The 16,826-nt window shown below is 35.5% G+C and overlaps 1 long non-coding RNA gene across 3 annotated transcripts in view; it reads right to left on the bottom strand.

The window, feature by feature from the left end:
• Positions 1-16,826, bottom strand: part of LOC122787295 — a 130,584-nt gene that overhangs the window by 1,137 nt on the left and 112,621 nt on the right. For all 3 annotated transcript variants that reach the window (XR_006362563.1, XR_006362562.1, XR_006362564.1), the window contains one exon: positions 1-2,785. This exon is cut by the window's left edge and continues 1,137 nt beyond it. This is a non-coding gene — a long non-coding RNA (uncharacterized LOC122787295). The remainder of the gene's footprint in view (positions 2,786-16,826) is intronic.

Genomic DNA, 16,826 nt, shown 5'->3' on the forward strand with positions numbered 1-16,826 from the left:
ACGCAGAAATGGGCACCAAGAACTGCATGATTTATGGTTTGCATTATTTCATGGTTCATTTGAATATATGCTAATAAGTCAGACGTGCCCTTTTGCTTATAAGGTTTAGATTCACTATGGCAACCAATCAAACAAGCCAAGCTTCTCGGCGTGCAAGAAAGACGGTTTCCATGCATAATACAGTACCTCATTTAATACAGTGCCTTATTAAAATGCACCCGTTATGTTAAGGATTTACACTGGAAGCCACCACACTGCAAGGCTGTCAGTAATTTTTTTTCTGGGTCTTCTTATTTACCATTACTATTCAGAATAAATTAATACGAAAAATGTATTTAGGGGATATGGGGTTTAAAATGAACTGCAGGCTTTCCATTTATTTAAGTCTGTTGCTTTTACAACAAAAGATAAGATTCCATATTGGTTTTGGGTTTGATTACAGAACGTTGCTTGGTAAGGTAGTCTACGTGAGGTAACAGCTTTATAATTTTGCTGTAAGTTAACAAGGAATTCACAGACGCAAGCTATGTGTTGTAAGCTGCTTTTGTACTAGTCAGTACTATTGTTTTTTTTTTCTTATTTTTATTCCCTGCATTTCACACAACTCTTCTGTCTGCACGACACGTTGTAAGTGTGCTATATGCATGCATGCACAATATATGCATGCTAACACATACACGTGTGTGAGCGCACGCACAATACTCCAAAGAAACCAAAACGACGCATTTAGATCAGACGCACTTTATGCAGATCTTGTTGAACAATTGCATTATACGATGTATTTTAGAACCATTGCAAGGTGTGGTAAACATAGTGAACGCGTAGTAAATACACTAATACATCATGGATACTTGACTATCATAACTGCAGGTCAGCACTTAAAATAGTTTTGTGTGTGTGTCCAAAAGGAGCTAAAATAACACTATTTCAACAAACCCATTTAGTTATGCAAATTTACATATAACAATCATACAATGTAGTATATTTCCAATATAGAAACATTGCATGGCGTAGTAAATGCAGTACACGTAAGACATTTTTTTTAAATAATTTAACATGCTATAGATACTTGCACATCACAAACATGGGTCAAAGCCCAAAAGCTAAAAAACTTTCTTTTTAAGGCGGTCTAATATTGGCTATCCACCTTTTTGATTATCTTGTTTACGAGTAAGTATAAAATGTAAAACACTCTATGCCCTTCTAAAAAAAAAAACGGTTTGGGTTTTCATTGACATCACTGAATAAATTAAAGGCCGTCGTAGCAATACCAATATTCACCAGAAAATTTATGCATAAGCAACAAAGTACAGTAAAACAAACTCAAACAATGACTTAGGAGTGTAATGCACGTAGATGAAAATGTTACCATGGTTTGCTTTATTTTTATTAATGTATGTCTGCTTGTGTTTTTAGTGATAATTTCATAAAGGCGTTTAAACATTATAGAGAAAGATTCAGAAATAAAGATAACTTATAAACTACGATACCTATATAAACTGTGTAGGGAGATGAGGGAAATAAGGAAAAAAGGTAGCCCCATTCAGATAAAAAGGGAAACGGAAATTCATTTGTCTTTCAACTGATTGCAGGGCACACTACAAGAATTCCAGGACGGTCTGGTTCTGACCAGCGTTCGGGTCTTATACTAAAACTTGAACCCAAATGTACTTCTGAAAAAAACAAACTTGTCAAACAACCTTATTTTGTACAGTAACAGTATAAGCCAAATAAATGCAAAGATGATTTGTAGGCCACATGTAAATTGCAGTTCTGCGCTTTAAATTCTACACCCAAGTGGTGCATTACATCCTAAGTTGTAAAACAGATCCTCCACTAATAAAGCCAGGCTTGTTTATCAGTACATAATTTTATTAAATAAAGGAAGCATACACACCTGTTAACATTCAAAATCGTTTCCATGAAATAAAGTATTCAGATACATAATTTCAAACGTATAAAGCGAAAAAGAGGAGAGAATGCTTGATAAGCAGTCAGGTAAGTAACTAAATACGCAGTTAGGTAGCTATAGGTTACCTGAGACAACTTCGTTCAAAGCATGTTAAATACAAAAATAGACATATTAGCACGTATGCTTGTAACGTCAGGACCAAACACTTTTTTTTTTCATTTTACTTAATATACTGTAGGCATGTAGTTACCTACAAGAGGCAGCAATAAATCCTTGGAGGAATGATAGGCAAAATCGTAATTTCATCTTTTCAGAATTATGACGTTAACAGGTATGATGAAGAAAACAAAAAGGCTAACCTGTAGTTACACTCATTTTCATATTTTTTTAGTGTTTTAACGTCAACACTGTATTAACGAAAAGCAAACATTGAATTAATTTACATAAGCATTTTTGTGTTTCAATAATCGGGTACAAATCATTAAATGAAATAAATTCTTAACACACTCATGTAAAATGACTACATCAAAACAATCATAGTCGGCATCTTCCACAAATTCCCCATAAAATAATTCACTATAAATTAATCGAATCATCTTTGCTTAATATTAGTGATACAAGCCCTCCGTAAAAAAATGAGATATTCCAATTAATCGTATCATTCTTTGTCAAATATTAACGAACCAATGCCAGTCATTTTTTTTCAGAATAATTACTTTAATACTTTATTTGATAGCCTTTTTCTATACATTTCCTTTCACCTTTTCTTGACACCACTCTGCTTAAAAGACACACAGTTCCCAACCAGTCGGTGGAAAAGGACTGAATGAATTAAGCTTTTGCTATCCACTCGGGAGACCAAACCAACAATATCTGTAGAGACAAAAGACATTTTGCTTGAAATGCAAAGTACATACCCATAAAATATAGTTAATAAACAATTATAGTACTATCTTAAATATTACATATCAACACTTTATCTGTCATTGGATGGTTATTCGCAGAAACAAGGAATAAACTAGATGATGAAGGACTACTCTTCCAAAAGATAACACCTATAAGCATTTTGATGTTGAACTTTGTTGCAACCCTAAACACACAAACACATTTTCTTAATTTAAAGGAAATAAGTTTATGGAATAAAATGCAAAATACTCCAGATTATTTTGCAGCGTCAGTTAAATTGTGTCTATCACTGCAAGTGTTTTTTTTTTTTTTTTTTTTTATAAAACAGTCAACTATAATGTTTGCTTTTTAAATGCAAAATAGCAGTTTGTTGTCAAGTCTGTGTAAGGAAAATGTATAAGGTAAAATATAATCAATGGCCGTTTTTCACAGAAGCAGGTCTCTTTTTAAGTTGATTAACTTTTGATAATCCGATTTTTTATTATACCGTATTAATGAAAAAAGTAACGATCACGTGAGTACAAAACTTACTGATCATCTAATAAACAAAAGCACAACTCCTTGTTAAGCTTATATGCACTCACTTAGAAAAAAATGTCATCTTCACTGCATATACACACTATCACTTCTACCACTTCAAGTGTACATGTATCTTTTTTTGCATCCATTTAATAGTTCATATAGCAGCAATACACAACCACTCAGAAACAATCTCTGGAAATAGAAATAGTACGAATATAAGCACAAATATTAACTGAAAATAGTACACTGTGAGAACAGCGTGATACCCCTAGAAACGTGAACTGCAAGCTTGCAGTGCCTGGGAGGTAATATGTTGTATGGAAATGTGACCTGACTTTGGTAATACATGTATACAGTAGCTGATGCATAGTTAGTAGAGCTCTGTCCCAGGGTCATGGGTTCTAAAGGAGATGAGACTGCTCCTTTTAGCCTATTTTGATCACTGCTATGATTTTGGCCCTCAGAAACAGCCTTGCTCCTCCTACATTGATGGTGATGTTCATAAAGTCAGACTTGCTTCTGATTACATAATTTTATTAAATACACGAAGATGCATCAGCACAGATTCACTAGCACTAACTATATAGGGTCTAATATGCAAAGGCCTTCTACTGTAATAAGTTAAATAAATAAATAAGAAAGTGTTCCTCAGTTTGCCCTCTGCTGCGATTTTTAAAGGGTCTAGTATGCAAAGGCCTTCTACTGTAATAAGTTAAATAAATAAGAAAGTGTTCCTCAGTCTGCCCTCTGCTGCTATTTTTAAAGACCGGTGTTAGGATTTTCAATGCTTGGAGTGTGGGAGGTATGCAGACAGCTTCTCTGAGGAGCTGAAAACTTTGTGTACTTAAAAGCCAACTTAACAGTATTCATGTAGTGATTGTGTATCAAACTGCAAATGAATAATAAAAGAATAATCAAATTGCAAATTATTAATAAAATAATGGTGTAACAAGTCAAATTTTGATTACTGTAAGTGGGAGGACTGGGGTAGTCACTATATGTAACGAAGGCCTAAGAGCTTTTTGGCCTTCCGAGGAAGGCTTGTTTGCTAAGGCAGAGTCCCAGAAGCTGCATTATAAAATATTCGGACACATTGGAATGTATTGGAATATGGTGTAGGAAAAATATTTCATGCTGAAATTGCCCAACCCCTTACTCCACGTAGAAAGCATAGCTGTAAACATCCATCCATTTTTCTAAACCACTACTGGTTAAACTACATTTGGTAAGATGACAAATACGTGAACCTGACTGACAGAGATCACATTTACTTGAATGGTCATTTGTCTGAAACACATGCAGTAGAACACTATTCTACACTAGAAATGTAAAAATATAGAATTATATGAATGTGTTTGCCTATAGATGACCACTGCTGATGAATCTCTTGTATCTGTTTATATCTGTCTGTCTACTTCTCGATCTATAAGGGATCGGAGAGGACATTTTATTTATTTATTTATTTGGCATTTGTTTACCGGGGTGGTCTGACTGGGTCTTCAGAACCCGTTTTCAGCAGAGGCCCGGGGAGAAAAGCTCCACATACAGTACAATACAAATACAGTATAATCCAATTCAATAAAGATTGTATTAGAAATACTATACAAAAAATAAGTTGAAAGAACCAACTGCTACAAGATGTTGTAATATCTTACTACATATCTAAACAGTTCAATACAGTTAAAACATTACATACAACAATAGTCACTCTCATCAGAAATAGAAATAGCAGACAGAAAGTTAGTGATGCAGACATATAGCGAAAGAGAGAGTTAAGAAGAATAGAAGCAATAAAGCCTGAGCAGCAGCTTAAGGAGATGGTATAGAAGCAGAGAAGGAGTTAGAAGAGCTTTAGGATCTTGCAGTCTGTGAGGGACTGAAATATGAGAGGAAGAAATGCCTGAATGCTTGCTGTATATCTGTACACTTACCCATAAACTTTATTTGCCCTCTAGCGATTAAATATATTTGATTATATGCATCTTATATGTCCATCTTTTTCTAAAAGTCAGAATGGGTAAATTAGAATAACGGCCCCCTATTAGTCCTGCAGGGGGCACTTGGCTTGGCAGCATTTTATCTTTTAATTGTTCAGTATTTGAGACTATCCAGTAGCAGCAAGAATAAGCTTTTAAACTTGATTAATCCAGAAAACCGAAGGACACTCATCTGGTGTTATAATTTAAATATAAAGTATGCTCATTAAAAATATGCTCACTGCATATGAATTTGTATTGCATTTATATAGTCATCCGTCTCTTCTAACCCTATATAAAGTGGCATAAAAGTAAGTGTAAGGGTATTGGCTAAAATGTTCCCCTTTGATTTCCTTTAAACACTTAACATGCCTGCCCCCCCCCCCCTCCCCATACACACACAGGCACAATAAACATCGGAAAGAACTTAAATTCAAACTTCCAGGCGTGCCTGCTTTATGTCTTCATTCGTTAACATCAAGTGCAAATCGTTAGCAACAAAACCAGAAAGAGCGCCCAATAGTAGGCAAACCTCTGGCCCCACTGCACCACTGAATTTTTTTTGTTCCTAGTGAGTATAACTTTTTTTTCTCTTGCATACCAAAGTAGGTCGTTTATCAGGTGTATTTACTTATTTGATGTGCCTTTAAGATTGTAAAATGTAATGTAGATGCAATATAGATGGCTGATCTGAAATGTAGGACTAAATTGTATACCAAATGTTGGAAATTTGAAAATAACAGTAAGTACATGCATTTTTTTATGGTTTAATGCTGAAGGATTTTTTTGAGAGTTCTCCGTGCCCAGGCATGTGCAGGTTCAGTAAAACACCAGTGAGCTATTTCTGTGGATTTCATGTTGTTATGGTGCAGTGGATACTGGGGTGTCAGCGATTCCTTTCAACTCACTGAGCTAAAAATTGCTTGCTGCCCTTTTGCAGGGTAGAAGACGTACAGACTGCCATGGGTGTGAATCTGTAAACACTTTACACGCCCCTGCTTGTTTTAATTATCACAGCAATAATTATAAAATTAATTGTAGTTTCTGGAGCACCGTAGAGCGAAGGCTATTCTGAAGCAAAATCTTTTGCAATGTGAAACCCTAATGAAACAGATAACCTAGCTGCAATCATTTTAATTGCAATCGCAAAGTATTTATACGGTGAACCACGCAAAATGTAATACAAATGGTACCCCCCTCACTGTTCAAAGTGACGGTGTGCCATATATGTTAACAAAAGTGCCCCCCCCCCCCGGACTGAAAATTAAGGGCATTTGTTGTGTTGGCAGTGTGTGGAAACACCATGAAGCACATCTAGTTGACCATAGAGTGTGGAAGGCACTGTAAATGTTCAGTGCCAACAGAATGAAATGCTCCCTAAAGAAATTCACGGATCAATAGCCTAACTAGTAAGTACCTATGAACCTAAAACAAAAATAATTGTTCTGAATGTTGTCCTTAGCAATGAAAACCAGCACAATGCATTGGGTCGGCTTATTGCACACATATTCTTATAGTAGAATAGATGAAAGCATTCCACTACAGTTTTAAATGATTTGCGTATACAATAATTTGGTCCCTGGGCGAATTCTCGCTAGACATGTTACCCTGCCTTTGTTGAATTCAGGGTGTGTCGGATTCATTGTCCCGTGAAGAAAAGTGGTTTGAAAGTTCTGTTAAAGAACTGAAGGTAAATACAGGTTTGCCAGCAGCTCATTAATAGGTAGGAGCCTTCTGTAATGGGTGCCCGGAGTACTTGCGCACTTTCATAAAAAATATTAAGATCGCTAAATAGTATGCGACAAATAACCTTATTGTTTAAAATTCAGAATTAAAGGCAAGTAACCTGCATCCAGTGCTGTCCTTATTGTTACAACATAGTCTTTTCACCATAAAAAAAAAAAAAAAAAAGTTTAAAAACTGTGGTTTAACACAGCTGGAGGTTGGTTATCAAGTCACCATCATATTTACGGTATCCCCTGTAAACTTTGCATTAAATCATTCAGTTGTTAGGCAGTGGGCGTTTTGGAGTAAGAAGATGTGTATTTTAACTGTATCATTTACTCAGTACCTTGTTTTCACATTTCTACCCCATCCTCCGAGTGTCTTAAAGCCAGCCTTCAAATGGGCTGCCCTTGGTACTGTCTTTTCCAAAGTGTATAGTGTTTGCTCACAACATTTAAGTACGGGATTTTATATTTGTTGTTGTGCATTACAGTGGGTTTAAAACGGCTAACCTAAACGATTTTCGTTTAAGGAGACATTTTTACACTTGTGTCATGGAACGCTTTACCATGGACATGGGATAAGATCAATTTTACCCCCACCCCTTTCTTTGCTCACCACAGTGTGAGAGTGCTGCAAGCATGGATCAGATTTGATCTAGGAATCCACTCCCCTTCCCCAAAAGTCCATACAAGTTTATAATTTTAAATACTATTGAACTAAGCCTACTCTACAAATCCACATCCACTAGTGTTTAAGTGCAGGGCTCTACGGTGTTTATATATTTAGGGGTCTGAAAAGCCTCACTTTATAGAATTTGTGCCGGCAAAATCATTTTTTTTTTGTTTTACTTGAGGAAAATGCAGTAAACAAGTGTACTCCAGTACTTTGACTACTTAAGGTCGGTACTGGAAAAATGTACCAGACCATCTGTTAGAGAAAGGTTTGTGTGTGTTTGTGATATCAGAGAACAAGTTCTTTCCACATAATCATGCAGGGGAAATATAAACGGTTTTGCACGTCCTGACCATTGCAACAATCATCACGAAATAAATAAAATAAACTATGGACATAGTGAAAATCACATTCATTGAAAACAAAAATTGACTACAAAAATCTTGTCCTTCCTTTGCTTCATTTTTAAAACTTTATTAGGTTATTTTCATCTTCTCCAGCTTCCAGCACACAGTGATGATAAATGGGTTAACTTGCCCTCTCCTAAGCTTTCTTAGGCACCTGAAAACATTTCCAAGACACTCAGATGCCTGCAAATTGGGTATTAGTTAGTTAGTTTATATCATGCAATTTCATTTCAGTAACCAAGTACACCAACTATAGCCACAGGGGCACTTTTATATAGACAACCCTATAATTCCAGTAAAGGACTTTTACACAAGGAAAAGACATTGTAGCCACCAAGACAATGCTCTGTATAAATGACTGTGTTCTTGCTATAAGTGCTTTAAGGAAATGCAGATTATTATATGGTTAAGTATTAAAAGTGAATATAATACTACTAGCATGTATTAAATGCTGTCAGAACTAATACTGAGGCTGCTGCTTTTGCAGTGAGATATTCTGGAAAAAGGAGGCCTTGGTAAATCATATCTGGACATTTTGATCATCATTTGTGTAAAGGATCTGCATGGATACTGGAGTTTGATAAATGGTATGCTTTTTGGACTCTGCACTCCATAATGATCACACTGGAAGAAGTTATAGAAAACAAATGGATTTTACATGAGTCAGGTAGGAAGATGTAGAGACTGTGTGGACAGTAGTTACAATGTGCACTTTAAATTATTAGACGAAGATGCTACAGACTGCATGGGCAATGGTCTCAAATAGTTACAATGTACACTTTGATTTAAGTTATTCCGATTAGTAATATAAACGTGCTGCCCCTGAAGTTTCGCTGTAGATAGCAGTGCATTAACTCCGAGTTGCAGGGAATAAGCTGTCCATAAATAGGTTAATATTAGGTTGCTGAAAGTAGGCATAGTTATGCTTACCTGCACAGCACCCTTTTGAGTCACATAATATACCAATCAATATGCCTAGGTATTAACGTAATAAGATAATGTTTAAAAATAATAGGAAAGCCAGATAAGCGCTTTCTCATTTTTATTTTGTAGATTAGAAAATGTTCAGATAATAGATACCATAAAATCAGTCACATAAAATAGCTGGGCTTAGTTATTCATTAAGGCACATACGTTAAGTCACGCCTAATACTATGAAGGATGTTAGTAACTATCTGTGCCACATGGGCCAAATCTGAAGCACCAAAACCATAGCCTTATGCTTAGGTCACAGCAACTGAGACACATGTATTATGAAATATTATCCCCCACTTTTGCTGGCTAGGAAGTAGAAATTCCTTCAAGAACTGTGGTGATCTGACCAAGAAGGAATAATCAGTGAGAGGGGTTTGCTTACCAGGTCTTGCTAGCAAAGTGTAAATAAAATATAGGGTATTACGGCATTTTAGGTTTTCAGAAATAGAATGCCTGTCTGACTAGGAAGGGAAATATGTATTGTGCTGCAAGCAAGAAAGTGTAGACTGACTACAGAGGTACATTTCATAACAGGGCTGGGTAAGTGAGACCAGAGCATCTCCAGCAACATTTCTCAAATATTTCCTCTGCTGAATTTCATAACTCAGTTAGATTAACTAAACAAGAACTGTACATTTTTATTTTTGACAATTTTTATATTTTCTCATTGTATGGACATGATCTATACTCTTGTTATTCTTGACAAATAGTTATATTATTGCATTATGTTATTACTGTTTCTGCACATTTCTACCCCCTCCCCCCGGTCTCCCCTGAAAATGGACATCACCAGATAGAGCTAACCAAATTAACTAAAGCTGAAATGTAAATAAGTAGCTAAATAAATGCTGGTACCTGTTCTACAAACAACCCTGCCAGTTACATGACATACAATCTATAATCCATTAGCTGATTGCCCCCCCCCCCCCCCACACACACACACACACACACACAAACTGATGAGCTATCACAGAACATACTGCAGGCTCATAGCAGCTTTCACCTTTGTGCTAAGTTTTAGGCACAAGTAGCCCTTTTGATTTTGGAAAAATGTTCTATCTGCCTACTTGTCAAACCTTATTTCTCTCTGAGTATTCTGTAACTTGTTAACCTGTTCTATACACATGGAATGGACTTTGTTTCAAAGATTTCCCTTCTTGTATAACTGACTTGTTTAACTTAGAACATTATTACTGTTTGCTCTTCCACCTTATTATATTTGAAAATTAAATTGTGCCACAGTTCATTCATCATGAACATACTACCAGCAAATATTTACTTCTTATAGTAGTATGCCTTGGTGGTTACTTGCAGCTGCATTTAATTAGGTACGTATGGCTACACAACACTTTTTTTTTTGTTAGTTTTTTTTTTGTGTCCAAAGAGTTACAAAGAGCATTTCCTGATTCAGTGAATACTGTAAAGTGTTAATTACCTCTTACTGAGAACAAAGGGCAATGATCTTTGAGAATTCAGTTGGTTTAAGATCAAGTTTTTTTATGCCCAGACATTAGAGACACCAACAAAAAGCTCAATAGCATAGGTGATGCAGGGAAGAGAGATGTGCATAGTTTCCTTTCTACGCTTATTTTGAGCAAACAAACAAAAACAAATGAGAAGAAAATATATCCACACGTATATGCTTAGTGGTCAGATTCTCTGTACACAGGTTGTCATGTATAATTATGAATATTGCCCTTGGCTCAGTGACTGCCTCACAAAGCATTCAAAACACTGTCAAGTGTACTGGACAAGTAGATGGTATACTAGGCACATTGTAAGTGCAGGGCCTACTTTGCAAACTGCAGAAACAGGTAAAACAAAATGTATTATGTCAAGTCAGAAAAAATGTAGCCAACAGGAAAAGTTCCCATTTCTTTGAATTCAAAGTTAATGGTAGCTAACCAGCATTAGTTTGGGGTTTACATAGTACTTTAAAATTAGCTTTTTATCCATTAATGGAAAAGCTAAAACATATTAGATTAGCAGAGAAGTTACATATTTATTACCTTCTCCAGTAAAGTTTACTGATTTTATATAGCTCTGTTCTCATAAAATGAAGAACCAAATTAGACTCACTACTGGTGCAGTTTATCTCAGCATACTGACCTTTTCTCGCTTCCTTTCTTTCTTGGAAGATATAATCAGATTGCCTTTATTGATTTTTTTTTTTGCTTGCATTGGACAATGTTTGAAGTGTATAAAGTGTATTGTCATTATACTTTGAACTGTCAGAAACGGTGCCTTATTTTATTATTAATCATTTACAAATATATATATTTGGAGAATACATCTGTCTCATTAGTATGGATAAAAGAAAAACAAAAAGGTAACTAGATAGATACAGTGCAGGTATGACAGTTTTATACAGAAATAGCCCACATTTGTGTAAAACTAAAAGAATTATGCAAAGCTAGAGGTTCAGCACATAAAAATAGTGTATAGTTAAATAAATAAAAAATCAGTACATGGACATTGCTTATAAGTTGCTTGATAAACATGTTTTGCTTCTATCAAGCACTTTTCAAATGTGGAGTATATAGAATAATTTGTGTTAATTTAGCTTTTAAAGAAGGGCTAGATCAAAAATACATCTATAGGACATGTTTTATGTTGCATATGTTTGTGTATTAATATATGAAATTGTATATTTATTATGCTGCATACATTTCAAGAGAAAATGTTCTGTTAAAACTCATCTAATGGAACTTGAATCTTAGACACCATAGGCATTACTTGCTGTTACTTATTACCAAAAATCTAGTATAATTTCAGAAAAGCCTTATAATATTGACAATTTATTTCCATGACATTTATACATTAGTTTGCAGATTTACAGTGTGAGTGATTGTAATGCATTTTATAAAATTACACGAATATCACCATTTTATATGAATAACTGTATATTTAATATTTGTTACTTATTTCATTTTGAATGTATCACACTGAGTAATATTAAATTTCTGCAGATAAGCCCTGACATCTCAGACACAAAAAGAGGTGCTGTGGTTTTTGAGCAATCCAGATACTACATGTTAACAGAGAAGTACAACAAAATATATATTAGCTTCTCAAAGAAATTATCAGGACTCAATAATTACTGAAACATTTTTGCAAAAAATATGGAAGTTACAAACTCAGTGATACAAATAAAATGCAGGGGTAAATTTAAACTAAGTACAGTTAAATAAGAATAGATATTAGATTTTTTCCTCAACTAAACCTTGAGTATCAATCCCGCATGACAGGCTTTCATTACAAAGATTGAAATGGACTTTCATTCATTCACCAGACATTAATATTACTTTTCAGCCTACATACGAAATGCCACTTGGCTAGCCTATGTGTGTTACACATGTACACTGCTGTTGGCCAACCCGTGTATAACTCATGTACACTGATATTGACTAACATGTATAATTCATGTACACTGATATTGACTAATGTGTGTAACTTGTGTACCCTGCTATTGGCTAAGACATGTATGTAACTCGTACACTGCTGTTGGCTAACACAAGTGTGTAACATGTACTCTTATTGGCTAACACGTGTATAACTCACATACACTGATTTTGACTAACATGTATAATTCATATACTCTGAAATTGACTAATGTGTGCAACTCATGTACAATGGTATGGCTTGATCTTGCTAGTGCTTCATCTGATGAAAGCCTGCATGTTAGAAAACAAATTTCAGTCCTTGAAATGAATGGTTGGCATCATAAACAAACCACCAGGATTTATTCTGCTTCAGAATATTAAAGGACTTGGTTAATTGTTGACCATTTCTATTCTGAGTTAATTTCCTTGCCTCCTGGAGCTGGTAGTGATGAAATAAATACAGACACTAAAGTGTCTGAAGATTCAATTTCTTTTGATGATGCATTACTGAAACCAACAGCAATTTTAATGTTTTTAATGCTACACTAGTAAAATATCTATATATTATAAATTAACATGCACATAAGCTGGGAGTGGGGAATAACTCTGAAAACCTCTATGCTGTTTAAGTCTTGTCCTGAATACTACCTTTTTTTATTTCTTATTTAGTGGGAATGCCATTGCATATATTCCTTTTATATATTTTGGATTTGCTATATTGGTGAAATGGTTTTCCTTACAAATATAGTTATTAACTATTTTTGAGATAACTACCATTAATTTTTACAGTACCTTTCATTTAAAAAAAATTACAGTATCTTGCTCCATAGTTAATATTTAATCTGTTCATAGAATTCATAATGATTTAAGTAATTTTTTGGATGTAATACATCACTCAATATACTATTTGTACTTCTTCCCAACAAATGTTACTGTGAAATATTTTTCTGTACAGTTCGGTATTATCTTCCATGGTTGGTTGTGTCTTGTATTCCCTTTCTTGTTCCCACAATTTCCAACTACTTTCTTTGTGATCTTAAACAAGTCAGTCAGGCCAAAGGTTTCACTGCAACATCCAAAATAAATATTTGTTATGACCCAAAAGATGGTAAACTATGCCAACTCTGGTGGAGATCCGTAGTGGTCCTGTTGTGCAAATTGGTTATCTGACCTGGGTACAGGGACGAAAAATTAATCAAACCATCTAGTAGCGGGTTTCCTCCGAAGATTCCCTCAACATAGCTGGCACTTCACAGATGCAGTTTTATCTGGTTGTTGTTGTGCCTTTCGGCTTATCCCGGCTAGGGGTCGTCACAGCGAAACTCCGGTCCGCTAATGTTTGGTAGTGGATTTTTACATGCCGAGTTACCAGCTCTGACACACAACCTTCAACGAAGGCACGCCCATTCACGCATGCCTTCACACAGAAGATGCTCTAGCTGAGAATCGAACGTGACAACGTCTTGCTGTGATGCAGTTTTATCTGGTAAAGCAAATTATTGGAGGTGGAGGGGCTGAAACAATCTCAACCTATTCTCAAACTTTAAATGGGTAAGAAGCCCAACTTGCTGGCTTGGAGCTGGGCATGGAATGTAAGTGCCTAGTGGCCCACTTTTGGTAAACAGAATTATTTTCCAAGTCTAGATTATTTTCTAATATCTGTACACCTATAGTAATACTTCTCATCTGGTTTGTAGGAGTTCTACTCTTACAGTACTTTTAACATACTGCAGGCTCCTACGTCACATACATTAAAACTGGGCTTCTTTTAATTATTTGAGTACACCTCACTATAACCAAAGTAATAGATAAATAATGGCAGCATAACCATACTTGCTACGTAACCAACAAAAGTGGTAGGTAACATGAAAAACTCAGACATTTAACTCCTTACTTCTGTTCTACAAGTACAAGCTTCATTCCAACCTTATTATTATGCATTCTCAGTCCGTCATCCTTTCTCATGGATATTTCCATGAGTCCACAGTCCTCAATGTGCGTAGAACTTTTGAAGATCAAGGGAGTAATCTGACAACTGTGTCCTCTTCTTCAATCCCCTCTTATTCCTGTTCAGGATGACTCTCTTTCACCTACCTAGCATGATTTTGTGCACTCATGTTAATGTCTCCACTATGTCTTGCGGTATTTGCTGAGTAGAATTGCAGTTTCTATAATCTCTGATTACATCCCCTTCATCTTTACCCAGTGGGTCTTTCTGGTGGATTTTCTTTGGGACCCTTTTATTAACATGATGTCTTTTTTCTTGTATGGTCTCTAGAACTTTACACATTCAGGTACAGCCTGACCATGACCCTGTAGATCAGCTGCAGTACTTCTGTTCTGGACTCCCCCCCCGAAAGAATACACCCCATTATTATGTTTCTTGCTGTTATTGCCCATTATGTCTCTTGATATTCAAATTAAAAAATTAGCAGATGAAGTAAATGGATATACTGTACAAAAAGGTTAGAAAGTGCATGCGTTGCTCTAATGAAGTTAGTAAGAGAAGACAGGGAGCTAAGGATGCATATTTTTTATAATTAAGTTATTGTTAACCAGGTAGATTTCAAGAGAACAGAAGTTCCTTTATCAATGCCATCTTAAGCACACAAGAAACTTGAGTAATTTGCTCAGGGTTTTACAATACAGAAATAGCGATTACTGGGATTCAAATCCAGATGTTCACTTCCCTATTTATTATGTGACACTGAAACAGAACAACGGTCAGAAATCATATGATGGCAGAAGATGTTCCACTAAGTTTCAGTACAGAAGAAAGCAAAAAGAATTGTATATATTTATGCAGTGTAATGTTATATGGCTTGATGTGACTGACACGCCTATAGTCCAAGAACATTAGTTTAAGTGGCCACCTGCAATGCCAATACAATTAAGAAATGTGTAATATAGAGAGAGAAAAGGCTGAAACCACAATTTAGTTTCAGTTCTGCCAAGTTCATCAGAACAGGAGTAGCAAAGGCTTAAGGAGACCTGACAGGACTTAGAATAGTAAGAACCAGTATTTCTTCTATAAGGAGATTAATGCAGACATGACGGACATTTTTACAGACGTAAACTTAGACAAAGATTATAGGTGAAGAATACAGTACAGTGGACATAGTTACTGAAATGAATGGAAAGTGTGGTAATAGTGGACAGAGAGAAAGACTGGCTCATAAGGCACATTTCTGTAGAGAGTATTAGAATAGCGAACATGTAAGCAGTCTCTCTCATCCCCCCCCCCCCATACGCACACACGCAGACCACCACTACTCAAACCAGGAAGAAAATGCAGTATTTTGCAGTGATTCTTAAGAATACTTTAATAATATGAAAACTACCATTAATACTCCCCATCCTAGGCTCTGTTTCTTAAGTGTACCATCATTTGGATAGAAAAGATGCGGTCAGAAGTTCTATCCCTATTCCATTCCTGGGAATGGAAGGAGAGTGAGTAGCTTGTAAAGCTTGATCAAGGTTTGGATCCAAGATCATTGTTGTGTCGTTGTGAGGAGTGAAGGATATCACTCTCCATCTGTATCTTCCTAGGTCCTCTTCAACCAGCAAAAATCTGTTTGAATTCCCTTCGATTAGTACTCTAACATACCTTGCAGAAGCACAGTTGTTCCAAAGCCTCCTTAGGCATTGAGTCACAGACCTGTACCCATTTCTAGTGATGATGATTTTGTTTGCCCTACTTGAATTTCAAAACAAAGCAATTCAAATAGTAGTGGGGCAAGGCATTGTACACACACACACACACACACACACACACACACACACACACACACACACATATATACACACGTGTGTGTGTGTGTGTATATATATATATATATATATATATATATATATATATATATATATATCATCTGTACTGTCTACCGAACAATTGTTTCACCGAAAGTGAAACGCCTAAGCACATGTTTGCAAAAGTGCTTTTAACCGAAAAAGCACTTTCACAAAAGTGTACTAAAAAAAGAGAATAATGTGGAGAAATGGATGTTGCTGAGATCATAGCACAGTGGGGATAAGGGAATGTTCCCTTTTTCCCACTGTAGTGCAATCTTGGAGTGAGAATATAAAAGTAGGGGGGTATGGGGGGTGCAGGGGAGCTTGCCCCCCTGCATAAATGTGAATTTTTTTTTAATTTTGTTATTTATTATTATTTTTTTTTTTGCACACTTTAACGAAGGTGCTTTTTTGGTGAAAAGCACTTTTGCTAAAGTGTGTTCGGCAGTTTTAGTTTCGGTGTTTTGGGCATTCAGTAAATAGTCCTAGATCTATATATATATATATATATATATATATATATATATATATATATATATATATATATATATAT

This window comes from Protopterus annectens, chromosome 13.part0, assembly GCF_019279795.1.
Source record: "Protopterus annectens isolate FY-2018-M chromosome 13.part0, PAN1.0, whole genome shotgun sequence".
Classification (NCBI taxonomy): Eukaryota; Metazoa; Chordata; order Ceratodontiformes; family Protopteridae; genus Protopterus; species Protopterus annectens.